At 42.9% G+C, this 14,974-nt stretch overlaps 1 long non-coding RNA gene across 1 annotated transcript in view; it reads left to right on the top strand.

The window, feature by feature from the left end:
* The window catches only part of LOC131819946 (uncharacterized), a 55,740-nt gene that overhangs the window by 28,232 nt on the left and 12,534 nt on the right, over positions 1 to 14,974 (top strand). The window lies entirely within an intron of this gene.

Below are 14,974 nucleotides of genomic sequence, written 5' to 3'. Positions count from 1 at the left end.
TTTATCAGAAAGGGGTGTTGAAGTCTGTCAGATGCTTTTCTCTGTCTCTTCAGTTGATCATATGTTTTTTCTGCATTGTTCTGTTTATGTGGTGTCTTCTAATACTTGATTTCCAGATATTAAACCAGCCTTGTGTTCCTGGCATATAGTCTCCTTGCTCATGATATATAATCCTTTTAATATATGGCTGGATTCAACTTGCTAGGAATTTTCGATGATTTCTGCAGCTGTCTTCTTAAGAGAGATTGATCTGTAGATTATTCTTTTTCCTGTGATTTCTTTGCTTGCTTTTTGTATCAGGGTAATAGAGGCCTCATAAAAGTTGTTGGCAAGTGTTCATTTCTCCTTTATTTTCTGAAAGTGATTATGAAGAAATAATGGTATCTTCTTTTTTTTATCACTACAGACCCTGTAGCCTTTAATAAATTAACAAGGGCATACATACTATGAACAACTGTATGCTAAAAAAAATTAGACAACTTAGAAGAAATCGAATACTCAGCAATAGAAAAGAATAAGGTATTGATCTATATGCAGCAACTTGAATGGCTGTCCAGATAATTATGCTGAGTGAAAAAAGGTTCCATACTTTGTAATTCCATTTCTATAACAATTTGAAATAACAGTGTTCAGAAATGCAGAGCTCAGCAGTTGCCAGGGAATGAGAATAGTGGGGAATGGATAGATATAATTCTAATAGTAAATCAGGAAGAACCCTTTGATGGTGGAATTCAGTTTTTTGACTGTTGGTGGAAGATCTGTGAATCTACACATGGGTATTCATTTTTCTTGAAATGTTTGGTAGAATACACCAGTGTAGCTATCTGGTCCTGACCATTTCTTGATAGAAGTTGTGGGGGTTTTTTTAAGATTTTATTTGTTTATTTGACAGACAGAGATCATAAGTAGGCAGAGAGGCAGGCAGAGGAGTGGGGGAGCAGACTCCCTGCTGAGCAGAGAGCCCGATGTGGGGCTCAATCCCAGGACCCTGGGATCATGACCTGAGCGAAGGTAGAGGATTTAATCAACTGAGCCACCCAGGTGCCCCTTCATAGGAAGTTTTAAATGACTAATTCCATTTCTTTACTTGTTATAGGACCATGAAGGTTTTCTGTTTCTTCATGAGCCCATTTAAAAATTTTAATTTTTAAAGACTTTATTAATTTATTAGAGAGTGAGAGAGAGCACAAGAAGCAGGGAGGGCAGAGGGAGAAGCTGGAGCAGACTCCCCATGGAGCAGGGAGCACAACCCATGGCTTGATCCTAGGACCCCCATATCATGATCTGAACCGAAGTCAAACACTTATCCAGCTGAGCCACCCAGGTGCCCTCAGCCTGTTTTTTTCAAATGGGGTTTTACTGGAACACAGCCATGCTCATTCACTGACAGATTGTTTAGGGCTGCTTTGGTACAACAATGGCAAAGTGGAATCCTTAGGACAGAGAATCTATAGCGTGTGAAGTCTAAAGCATTGACCATGTGGCCCCCTTATAGGGAAGCTTACTGGCCCCTCTTGTAGAGCATAAGTTTTCTCAGGAATGCACCTGTTGCACAGTAGGAAATATGCTTATATTTAATGAACATCTCTTAGGTTGTACCATATTAAATTGTCATTTGTGTAAGTCAAAAAATGGTCAGATATTGGCACTTATGTATATGGTCCATGTAACATAACTGTCCAAGCATAGGAAAATGAATGGAGTATAGTCTGCGCCCTTAAGGAGCTACTGGGACATACACACACATACACAAGCACAGGCACACATGCTGCTGCTGTCCGTGAGTGTAGGAATTGTTAATCTAGAGGCACAAACTCGGTATTGCAGGAGCACAGAGTAATGTGCGCACAGTTCTTACCAGTAAAGGTGAGGGAAAGGGACTAGAAGAAGCTTGGGAGACCTCCAGAGAAATGGCTGTTTCTGGCTGCTGTGCATTTGAGGTATACTTCATGGTACCTGTAGGATTTATATCAGGTAAAAAGAAGCATTTTCCAGAGTTTCCCTCAGGGGTGTGGGTGGGATTGACATTGAGGTATAAGAAACGTGCTACATTTCTTTCCTTCAGACGGAATTGGAATTCTTCCTGGAAAACAGTTGCTTAGAATTAGAAGACATTAAAGATCGAGTGAGCATGACTCCCTAATTTTTAGATAAAGGTTGGAGGCAAAGTGATTTCTTCAAGGTCTCCCTGCTGTTGACCAGTTATTTTATTGGCAGGTCTAGAGCCTATGTCTTTTAAGCCCCAACTCAAGGCGATGTCCTGATGGGACATCGCTCAGATGTACAGATGTACAAGATGTACAAGGCAACAGAGTCAGAGAAATCACCTTTTGGGAACACTGGTGGCAGACAGGCCAGGGTTTGAGTTCTGGCTCTGGCACTTACTGACTCTTACTCATCACAGGGTTTGTGAGCCGGAATTGCCTCCTACACAGACACCCTCTAGAGGAGAAGGTCAGAGAGCTCAGAGTCTGAAACCAGACTCTCTGAGTTTCATCCCAGCACCACTACTTACTAGCTCTGTGATTCTGGGCACATTACTTAACCTCTCTGTGCCAGTAATATAGAGATAATAATAATACCTCACTGAGCTATAGAACTGAGTTTAGGATTAAATGCATTCATAAGGCACACAGAAAAAAAGCCTAGGACATGCTAAGTACTCTATGCTAACATTATTAGAAGAAAAACAGTGTACTGGGACATCTCAGTGGCTCAGTCGGTTAATAAGTGTGCTTCAGCTCAGGTCATGGTCCCAGTGTCCTAGGATCCAGCCCTGCCAAGGGTTCCTTGCTCGGCAGGGGGCCTGCTTCTCCCTCTGCTACCATTCCCCCTGCTTATGCTCTCTCAGTGTGTCTCTGTCTGACAAATAAAATCTTTCAAAAAAGAAAAGAAAAGAAAAACAGTGTATCCTAGGACTGTTCTAAGAACCAAGGAGGGTAATTTAGGTGAACCTTTTTCCAAACCTGTAGAACAATACAAGTAGAAGGTATTTTTTATTCTGTGTGTGAATTGAAAGACCAGCATCCTGGAGATTGAAGGTGATGACTGTCATTTCTTACAGCCGTACTGTTTACCAGGGACTTAACTTCTGTTATTTAAGCATCACAAGACCCAGAGATGGTTCTTAGTTTTGGCTGACAATTGTGACTGTGTAGCAAAGTCTAGGAGGGCAGTGACAGCAGACTCTGGGGCCAGGCTGTCTGGGTCTGAATCCTTGCTCAGCCTCCTCCTGGCTATGTGAACCCAGCTGTGCTGCTTACACCCTCTGCCTCAGGTTTCCAGTCTGTAAATGAGGACGATAAAAATAGTGTCTGCCTCACAGGTGGTTCTGAGGATTAAATGAGATCGTTTTGTGGAGCGCTTAGGACAGTGTTTGGTGTATGGTATTTGTTTAAGGAAGAATGAAAGCAGGAAGGGAGGGAAGGAGAAGAAAAGAAAAGGAGCAAAGAACACGGGGAAGGAATGGAGAAAGGGAGGGAGGGAAGGCGGAAGGGAGGGAGGGAGAGGGAAGCCAGGACCAGTGAGATGATGCAGGGTGTTGACAAGCACATGACTCATACATGTGGGAGCTGAGATGTGTAAGCAGGTCTTTGGGGGTCCTCTCCAACTCCTGTGCCCCTTCTGCTCACCCAGACTTAGTTCTGAGAGGCCCAGAGAGGAGCCGTCTTGTTCCAAATGGATGAGTGATGAGGGAAAGTACGAGCCGTGAGGTGATGTCCAGCCAGGGTCTCTGAGGCCTCTGGCTAGACGGGTCCTTCCTCTGCTGCGATCCTTGCCAAGCACTTGCCGTGCTGGAGCTCAAGCCTCCATCTTTTCACTCTTCATTCGGCAATACCTGGGGACTTTGGGCAGGGGCTCAGGGCCCAGACCTGGGAATGGCAGACCATGGGCAAAGGCTGGAATTCCTCCTTCCGTGACCTCTCATTTTCCAGCCTTTAGCAGCTCGCTCTCAGCGGGTGAGGGTCCGGCGGGGCATTGTGTGTCCGGATCGGGTACCGAAGTCCTCACCTGTGTTTCCTTCTCCTTACGTCCCTGTCTCCTTGTCTTTGTACCTTATCTCCTTGGTGACTAAGGAAAAGACCACACTACCCATTAAGCTATGAAGGTCACTTCAACTTTCAATTTCAGACTCACGAGAGGAATCTGCCAGTCCCTTTGAGACCTAGATTTCAACACATATCAGTCTTATGGACATATGAAAAAGAAGATGTAAGCAAAAGAAATTCTTGAGAGTAGTCCTCAAACCTTTTCACATTCAAAGTGTAATGCCTCTGAATCCGTTTTCAACTCTGAGTCGTCTGTGGTGGGCAGTGTCTGCTTTATCCACGCAGTGTCAGCCTCTGTGCTGTTCAGTGGTGGTGAGGTGGCATTTCCCAGAAGAGTCCTCCCAGCAGTGTCCCTGGGGTTTTCTTTTAAGAAAATTCTATAGGGCAGGGAGCCTGGGCGGCTCCATGGGTTGGGTGTTTGCCTTGGCTTGTGTTGTGATCCCAGGGTGATGGGTTGGGCCCTGCATCTGGCTCCCCTGCTCCTCTGGGACCTACCTCTCCCTCTCTCTCTGCCTTTAACTCACCCTGCTTGCTCACCTGTTTCAGTGAATTAAATAAATGAAATATTACATTAAAAAAAGGAAAGACAATTCTTGCTCAGTCACTGAAGCATCTGCCTTTGGCTCAGGTCATAATCTCAGAGTCCTGGGATCGAGCCCCACATGAGGCTCTCATCTCAGCAGGGAGTCAACTTCACCCTCTTACTCTCCCTCTTTGCTTTCGCTCTCTCTCTCTCAAGTACAATCTTTTTTTTTTTCCTAAGAAAATCCTGCAAATTTTGCTGCTGACATTTTCTTGATCTTATCAGGATGTTGCAGTAAAATGTTTTCACATAAGAACTAACATTCATTGTCCTCCCTCGGTGGTCCTCAGTGGTTTGTTGACAGAAAGGTCAGGGAGTTCTGAGTGTCCAGTCATGCCACCTGGAGTAAGAACCAAATTTGGCCATGCACAGGAAATGATACCAAGGTCTTGAATGTCATTGACCAAAAGCTATGCGATGATACCAGCATTAATGAGATGCCTCGTAATATCAGAGATGTTATAAGGCAGGAAAAGATGCCTTAGGGAATCCTGAGTCTAGGAAGGTGGGCAGGTTCTGTGAGACGTTGGGATGTGAGACCAGCTCCCTCCCAAACTTTGGGGTGTCAGGATCTCTGTGGATTGTTAAGGTGCACCCACAAGAAGTATTCTTAGACACTGGGCTTCACATTCTTTGGGGCTCCCATGGCCAAGCAGGACCCATCAGAGTAGACCTGCCTGCCTTCAGAAAGCAAAACGGCTCCCAGAGTATTCTGCTCTAACTTTGAGGCCTTTTGCTCGTCCTGGAGAGTGAGAGTGATAATGGCCGGAATCGAGTATTCCTGCCTGGCTGATGGAGTAAGGCTGGGATTCAAATTTGATATAGAGAAGATAAATGTGACAGTTTTTGTCGACTCTCTTTAGAATAAGAATAAATTCATATATGTTACTTGTCTGTTATATATGTAAAATAAGTTTTTTTTTTTTTTATTAATTGAATATCTTCTCTGGATGGAAATAACCCTTGAGCCGAGCCTCGGTTTCCCCAGAACATCTCTCTGTGGCTTCATTGGGCCTTATGTGGTATTTCTCAGTGGGTCACTAGAGGCATCTGGGCCCGCAGAAATTGTGAACGTTGCAGATGGCTTGTGCAGTTGGCTCCTCCAGCTGTGAGTGGTGCTCCCTTGGTCACTATGACAGCCCCAGGCGCTTCCCACATTTCCAAAGGGCCCCTGTCAGGTGAAGTGCCCTGTCTGGTGGAGAACCACTAGGGTAACGGGCTACAGCCATGGCATTGCTGAGTGATGGGAGCAACTCATTTGGCCTCTCTAGGTTGACATTTCGCTCATCATTGCCGCTATGATAATTCAAAGATAAACTCTTAACAGGGACAGCAAGAAAGTATTTGAAACAAAGGAATCACAAAAAAACTAACTGTATAGAAACATTATACTCTGTGAGGGCGAGCGTGGGGGAAATCAAATATGCATTATTGTTAGTGCCGCAACGGTTATTCTTAGAATTGCTAATGCAAGAAATCTCAAACAAGTGCTGCTTATCTGGCCCTCAAGAATTTTGGCACAGGTTTCTTCCAGAGGGACATTTTTTCTTATGTCATTCTCTATCAGGGAAGTAGTTGAGTAGAAAGAACACCAAACTGAGAAGAATGTGGATCTCCTAGGGAGACTGGGAGACTCTTTTGCCCCCCCAAACCCTCCCTCCCCCACTGCCTTCTCAGGCCTCAGCTCTGTTCTTTCTGTCTCTGGGTCCCTGTTTCCCCGTGTGGGGATCTGAGCATCTCGGTGTCCATCTCTCTTTCAGTGCCCTTGCTCTGTGTGTCTTTCTTTGCTGCCATTTCCCACCAGCGCACAGGAGAAGAATGAGGCACAAACAAGTCAGCTGTAAGAGGGGGGCAGCAGGTCCACAACAGTTGAAAGGACTGTCGGCTTGAAGAACTCCCTAGTCCCTAGTTCCGTGTTTATGAGCTAGAACAACGAACAAATGAGAAGAAGAAGGTTATATATTAGTCATAGGTCTTGTAGGTAAGCAAGAAGGAGTATGAGTCATACGTTGATCACAAGTCTTACAGGTAAACAGAAGAGTAGGGGGTCCCTGACCAAGCAGCAGGGAATTTGTAGTTGAGCAAGTGCACTTACAGGGACTATTCTAACAGGAGGCTTTCTCTGGGGCAGGCGAGGCAACAAAAAAGGGAAGCAGGCCATGTCCTACCCTGAGTGGGTAGAGCACCCCCAGCTGCTCAGTTTCAAGGACCTGTATCATCCTTTCACCAGAGGCCTGCTGCTAGGACGTGTTTTTCTCACGGTCATCATTAAGCATGCTTGCGTGACCAGTACAGTTTCTCATCACTTCTATTTTAAGCACTTTATTATTCTCAGGGACAGTTATATTACATTCCCCCTTTTTGTTTATGTAGAAGTAGGAGTCGTTTCTGCTTGCAACTTCTTGATCCATTAGTTGTTGGAAGGATTTACATGTCCATGTGAGGACTAAGCATTAAAAGATAATAGCAGTAAAAAGAATAATCATTCCACCTAGGATGCAAAGCATCTTAGGTTTGATCCAAGCAAAAGGGTTTAGATCATACAGAATATCATTAATCCTTTCATGCAAAACTCACTCCTGGAACTGACTGTGATGATGAGCGAGGATGCCTTGAATAGTTATTTTTTTTAAAATTTATTTATTTTCAGCATAACAGTATCATTATTTTTTCACCACACCCAGTGCTCCATGCAATCCGTGCCCTCTATAATACCCACCACCTGGTACCCCGACCTCCCACCCACCCTCCACTTCAAACCCCTCAGATTGTTTTTCAGAGTCCATAGTCTCTCATGATTCACCTCCCCTTCCAATTTACCCCAACCCCCTTCTCTCTAACTCCCCATGTCCTCCATGCTTTTTGTTATGCTCCACAAATAAGTGAAACCATATGATAATTGACTCTCTCTGCTTGACTGATTTCACTCAGCATAATCTCTTCCAGTCCCGTCCATGTTGCTACAAAAGTTGGGTATTTGTCCTTTCTGATGGAGCCATACTCCATAGTGTATATGGACCACATCTTCCTTATCCATTCATCCGTTGAAGGACATCTTGGTTCTTTCCACAGTTTGGTGACCGTGGCCATTGCTGCTATAAACATTGGGGTACAGATGGCCCTTCTTTTCACTCCATTTGTATCTTTGGGGTAAATACCCAGGCGTGCAATGGCAGGGTCATAGGGAAGCTCTATTTTTAATTTCTTGAGGAATCTCCACACTGTTCTCCAAAGAGGCTGCAGCAACTTGCATTCCCACCAACAGTGTAAGAGGGTTCCCCTTTCTCCACATCCCCACCAACACATGTTGTTTCCTGTCTTGCTAATTTTGGCCATTCTAACTGGTGTAAGGTGATATCTCAATGTAGTTTTAATTTGAATCTCCCTGATGGCTAGTGATGATGAACATTTTTTCATGTGTCTGATAGCCATTTGTATGTCTTTATTGGAGAAGTGTCTGTCCATATCTTCTGCCCATTTTTGGATATGACTGTCTGTTTTGTGTGTGTTGAGTTTGAGGAGTTCATTATAGATCCTGGATATCAACCTTTTGTCTGTACTGTCATTTGCAAACATCTTCTCCCATTCCGTGGGTTGCCTCTTTGTTTTGTTGACTGTTTCCTTTGCTGTGCAGAAGCTTTTGATTTTGATGAAGTCCCAAAAGTTCATCATCGCTTTTGTTTCCTTTGCCTTTGGAGACATATCTTGAAAGAAGTTGCTGTGGCTGATATCAAAGAGATTACTGCCTATGTTCTCCTCTAGGATTCTGATGGATTCCTGTCTCACTTTGAGGTCTTTTATCTATTTTGAGTTTATCTTTGTGTACGGTGTAAGAGAATGGTCGAGTTTCATTCTTCTACATATAGCTGCCCAGTTTTCCCAGCACCATTTATTGAAGAGACTGTCTTTTTTCCACTGTATATTTTTTCCTGTTTTGTCGAAGATTAATTGACCATAGAGTTGAGGGTCCATATCTGGGCTCTCTACTCTGTTCCACTGGTCTATGTGTCTGTTTTCATGCCAGTACCATGCTGTCTTGGTGATCACAGCTTTGTAGTAAAGCTTGAAATCAGGTAACGTGATGCCCCCAGTTTTATTTTTGTTTTTCAACATTTCCTTAGTGATTCAGGGTCTCTTCTGATTCCATACAAATTTTAGGATTATTTGCTCCAGCTCTTTGAAGAATACCAGTGGAATTTTGATCAGAATAGCATTAAAAGTATAGATTGCTCTAGGCAATGTAGACATTTTAACAATGTTTATTCTTCTGATCCAAGAGCATGGAATGGTCTTCCATCTTTTTGTGTCTTCTTCAGTTTCTTTCATGAGTGTTCTGTAGTTCCTCGAATACAGATCCTTTACCTCTTTGGTTAGGTTTATTCCCAGGTATCTTATGGTTCTTGGTGCTATAGTAAATGGAATTGATTCTCTAATTTCCCTTTCTGTATTTTCATTGTTAGTGTATAAGAAAGCCACTGATTTCTGTACATTGACTTGGTATCCTGCCACGTTGCTGAATTGCTGTATGAGTTCTAGTAGTTTGGGGGTGGAGTCTTTTGGGTTTTCCATATAAAGAATCATGTCATCTGCAAAGAGAGAGAGTTTGACTTCTTCATTACCAATTTGGATACCTTTTATTTCTCTTTGTTGTCTGATTGCTGTTGCTAGGACTTCTAATACTATGTTGAACAAGAGTGGTGAGAGTGGGCATCTTTGTCGTGTTCCTGATCTCAACGGGAAGGACGCAAGCTTTTTCCCATTGAGGATGATACTTGCTGTGGGTCTTTCATAGATAGATTTGATGAAGTTCAGAAATGTTCCCTCTATCCCTATACTTTGAAGCCTTGAATAGTTATCTTGAAGCTGTTTAATATCCCAAAGTTAAATGATCTCTATAATGACTAGTAATATGAGGGTGAGCCTTGTTTCACAATATTTCTGATTCATTACAGGCGTAGGGAGTAACACTGAAGGAAGGAACTTTCCAATCACAAAAGGGGAGCCTAAGCTTTATATTTTAAAGGTCATCTATATGTATATATATCACAGCTGATTCTAAGTTACAGACTCTTTCATTTAATCTTTGATCTATGACTGTTTATTGATTCCAAGCTTTGCTAGCATTCTCATGCCATTTTTTGCACAAATTGAGCGGTTTGTACAGTCTAATGCAAGGCCATTCCAGCAGTCGTAGCCATAGCAGTAATGGCTATTTATTCCTAAAATAGGTGCTATAAGCAGCCCAAGAAATCTTTTTGTTCTGTGGACCCTGTCCTTCAAAACTGTTAAAAGTTGGGGCACCTGGGTGGTTCAGTCATTGGGCATCTGCCTTTGGCTCATGTCATGATCCCACGGTCCTGGGATCAAGCCCTGCCTTAGGCTCCCTGCTTGGCAGGAAGCTTGCTTCTCCCTCTCCCACTCCCCATGCTTGTGTTCCCTCTCTCGCTGTGTCTCTGTCAAATTAATAAAATCTTTAAAAGCAAAAACAAAAAACTGTTCAAAGTATTTGCATATCTGGAGTGCTTTCCCAAACATGGTGGTGTTTCATTGCCAACCAAATGCCTATTCTTCTAGCTATGAGAATAATAGAATTGTCTGTGTAAACGTTCTCATTCGTGCAGTTGACCATTTTACATTTGGGACACTTTATTTCTCTAGCGTTCTGATCAAAAGTCATTTCTCGAATAACAAAAACATAGGGATCTCTCATATGTGCCCTTACCCATTCTTCTCTCATCAGGGAAAGGTGAATGCATGATGATTGGACTGATAAATGTAAGAGCTATTCCAGACTCTTAGCTACGCGATTTAAAGTGGTGGTGACTTTCCATAAATTTTTTTGTCTTTTATGACCATCAACAAAAGGGGATGGCCCCGAAAGTCCTTGCCCATGACAGGCCAGAGGTGCATTTCCCCAAGTAGAGGTTTGTGGTAAGGCAAGGTAATTAGAAACTGCCTTTTTAAGTTCCAATGAGAAGAGCAGTGTCTCCCAGTGCAAGTTGTGACTGCCATCCCCTTAGGGGACCAGTGACACACAATTCCATAGGAATCAATAAGGACACTTGGGTGAGAAGCTTGACAATCCTCCCACAAGGGGCGAATTCCCTTATGGGATCACATCTGTGTCAGTTTGTTTTTGGGGCTAGGGGGTACTGCTGTGCTATAGCTAGCACCCTGATATTCATTGGCGTGGAACGTTTTATTAGAAAGTAAATGTAACTGAACTGCAGTCAGACTATTATTTTTTTAAGAATTTTATTTATTTATTTGACAGAGAGAGATCACAAGTAGGCAGAGGCAGGCAGAGAGAGAGGGGGAAGAAAGCTCCCTACTAAGCAGAACGCCCAACATGGGGCTCGATCCCAGTATCCTGAGATCATGACCTGAGCCAAAAGCAGAGGCTCAACCCACTGAGCCACCCAGCACCTGAGGTCAAACTATTATTAACAGGAGAAGCCACCAACCATCTTTGATCATCAGGGATTAGCGAACTGGAGTGAGAACTGATAAATATTGGTCTATTTTGATATCCCATGGTAAGATTAATGTTTGTGCCCTCCTCTTGGGGCAATGATGGCAATCTGGGATCCAATATTCCAGGTACCCATTTTGAGGCATTCAAATAAATTGCTGTTGTATCTTCTCCCCACTCTGCTGGACGGAGCAGGGGAGGATTAGGTATATACGCCCAATAAGTAAAGTTATCTATTTGTGCATAACATCCAGGAAGACTTATGGCTACCGTGATGAGGGCCGGCATAGTACATCAGATGTAGAAATAGCAGCAGTTTGCATATGCTGTAAAACATACACTGTATATAAAGAATCAGGTAACAAATTAAATGCAGGAGAAACATCTTGAAATCACATAGTAACTGCCATTAATTGTGACTTCTGTGCTGAGACCAGTAGTAGATAGGATTTTTGAGGTAGGACCATAATAACAGGGTTTGCCTTTGACAGAGCCATCAGAACAGTGAGTAGGATCATCTGTTCCTGGATTTTTAGAGGTAATTTTAGGAAGCACAAAAGCAGTGTGCTTTAGAAATGAATAGGTAAAGAGGGGTCATGAGAGGATGAGCTTCCAGTAAAAGCACTGAGAGCAATTTGCCAATTTAAATTATTCTGGAATGCTGTTTCAATTTGTATTTTATGTAAAGGCAGAACAATAACCTTTGTATCATATCCCTGTATTTGACAAGTTCCTGTTCTTCCCAACTGAATAATGCTCCCAATACAGTCTATATAGGTAGTGAGTGTTTTAACAGTATTATTTGGAACAAAAGCCCATTTTATGATTCTGGATAATCATAGATAATAAGCCAATGTAACGAGCTTATGACTGAGACATCAGCTCCAGTATCAGTGAGACCCGAAAATTCTTTTCCTTGTATTTTAACATGGCAGATCAGTTTATATAAATTTTCTCAACGAAATATGCCCCGGTTTTTCCAGTGCTCCCAAACCCAGTAGAGTTTCTTTCCATGTTTTTATTATTTTTTTTTTAATTTTTTTTTTCAGTGTCCCAAGATTGTTTATGGACCACACCCAGTGCTCCATGCAATATGTGCCCTCCTTAATACCCACCACCAGGCTCTCCCAACCCCCTACCCCCTCCTCCCTCCCAGTCCCTCAATTTGTTTCTCAGAGTCCACAGTCTCGCATGGTTCATCTCCCCCTCTGATTTCCCACAACTCACTTCTATCCTTCACCCAATGTCCTCCCTGTTATTCCTTATGCTCCACAAGTAAGTGAAGCCATATGATGGACTCTCTGCTTAACGTATTTCACTCAGCATAATCTCCTCCAGTCCCATCCATGTTGATACAAAAGTTGGGTATTCATTCATCCTTTCTGATGGAGGCATAATACTCCATTGTATATATGTACCATATCTTCTTTATCCATTTGTCTTTTGAAGGGTATCTTGGATCTTTCCACAGTTTGGCAACTGTGGTCATTGCTGCTGTGAACACTGGGGTAGAGATGGCCCTTCTTTTTCCTACCTCTGTATCTTTGGGGCAAATACCCAGTAGTGCAATTGCAGGGCCATAGGATAGCTCTGTTTTTAATTTCTTAAGGAATCTCCACACTGTTTTCCAAAGTGGCTGTACCAATTTGCATTCCCCCCAACCATATAAGAGAGTTCCCCTTTCTCCACATCCTCTCCAATGCTTGTTTACTGTCTTATTAATTTGGGCCATTCTAATTGGTGTAAGGTGGTATCTCAATGTAGTTTTGATCTGAATCTCCCTGATGGCTAATGATGATGAACATTTTTTCATGTGTCTGTTAGCCATTTGCATGTCTTCTTTGTAGAAGTGTCTGTTCATGTCTTCTGCCCATTTTTTGATGTGATTATCTGTTTTTTTGAGTGTTGAGTTTGAGGAGTTCTTTATAGATCTTGGAGATCAGTCCTTTGTAGTGTCATTTGTGAATATATTTTCCCATTCCATGGGTCGCCTCTTTGTCTTTCCATGTTTTTAAATTGATCCTGGAAATAGGGTAAAAGTAGCAACTGGGCAGTGCAGTCCCCTTTTTGGAAACAGTATGGAGCTCAGTAGTTATTGTCACTGTAATTTCACTGGTGTAGTCTGAATCCATAATGCCGGTGTGGACTAATACTCCCTTTGAGGTGAGGCCAGATCGTCCCAAAAGTAACCCAGTGGTTCCCTTCAGTAAAAGGCCAAAAATTATTTGGGATTTTAGTGGGAAGCTAGGCAGGCATTAAGAGATGATCTTTGGGAATGGGGATATCTAATCCGGCACTACATAAATTTAAAATGGTACCTTTGTCTGAAAGCTGGGTGCTAAGGGAGAATTGGCCCCCCTTGTTTTGTGGAGCTGAAGGCTTGCCCCAAAGTAAGTTTCCCTGAAGGGGGGATTCATCATTGTGGAATTTGGAATAACATTGATTGGCCCAGTGAATTCCTTCTTTACATTTAGGACAGAGACCTGGTGGCTCATGTCTTGCATTTCACAGGGAGAATTTTCCTTCTTGCCTATGTTGAGCTTTAGAATGCTGTGTCTGCCCACAGTTGAAATATTGTCCTTTAAATTTTCCTGTGGGGGCGCCTGGGTGGCTCAGTGGGTTAAGCCGCTGCCTTCGGTTCAGGTCATGATCTCGGGGTCCTGGGATCGAGTCCCGCGTTGGGCTCTCTGCTCAGCGGGGAGCCTGCTTCCCTCTCTCTCTCTCTCTGCCTGCCTCTCCGACTACTTGTGATTTCTCTCTGTCAAATAAATAAATAAAATCTTAAAAAAAAAAATTTTTCCTGTGGTCAGAGCAGCCATTGCTAGAGCTAACAAATCAGCTTTAGAGGTCTCTATTCCCACTCCTTGGCATAGCTTAATATGGTCTGTTAATGTTTCCTTGCCTTTAAAGGGTTCAATCAGTTTTTTACAATCAGCCTTGGCATTTTCATATGCCAGTAGCTGAAGAATTGTATCAGCAGCTTTGAGATTAATTTATCTTTTAATAGCTTCTTGTAACCCCACAATAAAATCAGTATAGGGTTCTTTAGGACCCTGTACCACCTTTTGAAAAGAAGAACACTTCTCTCCTTGGGATTCTGTTCTCTCCCAGGCTCTCAAACAACGCCAGAGCTGCTCGATAGCTTGATCACTCATTAGTACTTGATCTTGCACCCAGGCCCATGGCCCAACACCCATGAGCTGCTCCATGGAAACAGGAACATTATTAGCTGTGTTATAGGCAGCTGCTGTTTCTGCATGATCTTGCCACCATGTTAAACTGTAAAAACTCACTTGAGGATAAGACAGGTTTTGCTAGTAATAACCCATCAATCGGAATAGGTTGATTTTCTTCTCAGATGCCTTGAATGATTCCCGTTGTATATGGGGAACTAACTCCATAGTTTTGTACTGCCTGTTTTAATTCCTTGAATAACTTGAAGGGAAATGCCTCATAGATACCATGAGGGTTGTTGGGATCATGTCCTGGAGTGACATGATCTCTAACAATAACTGGGAAATTTAAATGTAAGGCATCTAAGTCTCCTGCTCACTTTGCTTCAGTGAGGCCTTTTTGAATGGCTGATGGCATGATTTTTCACCCTTTTCACTAAATGGTGCCTTCTCATAGGATGGTGGAGCCAATGGTGACGATGCCACTTGCCCTGGCACAGTAGCAATTCTTCCCTTCTTTTGTTCTGTTACTGGAGCGAGGGGGAGAAAATTCTTCCTTTTTATATTCCTTTATGATGACTTTAGTAATTTCTCTCCAGGAAAGCATGTTCAGGTTCCTCTTTTTTAGTTTCTCCTGAAACTCATTATTGCATTCCAAATTAGGGCTTTATAAAGGCTCCAGGCTCTCTGCTTCTGG

This window comes from Mustela lutreola, chromosome 17, assembly GCF_030435805.1.
Source record: "Mustela lutreola isolate mMusLut2 chromosome 17, mMusLut2.pri, whole genome shotgun sequence".
In the NCBI taxonomy this organism is placed as follows: domain Eukaryota; kingdom Metazoa; phylum Chordata; class Mammalia; order Carnivora; family Mustelidae; genus Mustela; species Mustela lutreola.
This window is presented reverse-complemented; position numbering and strand designations above follow the sequence as displayed.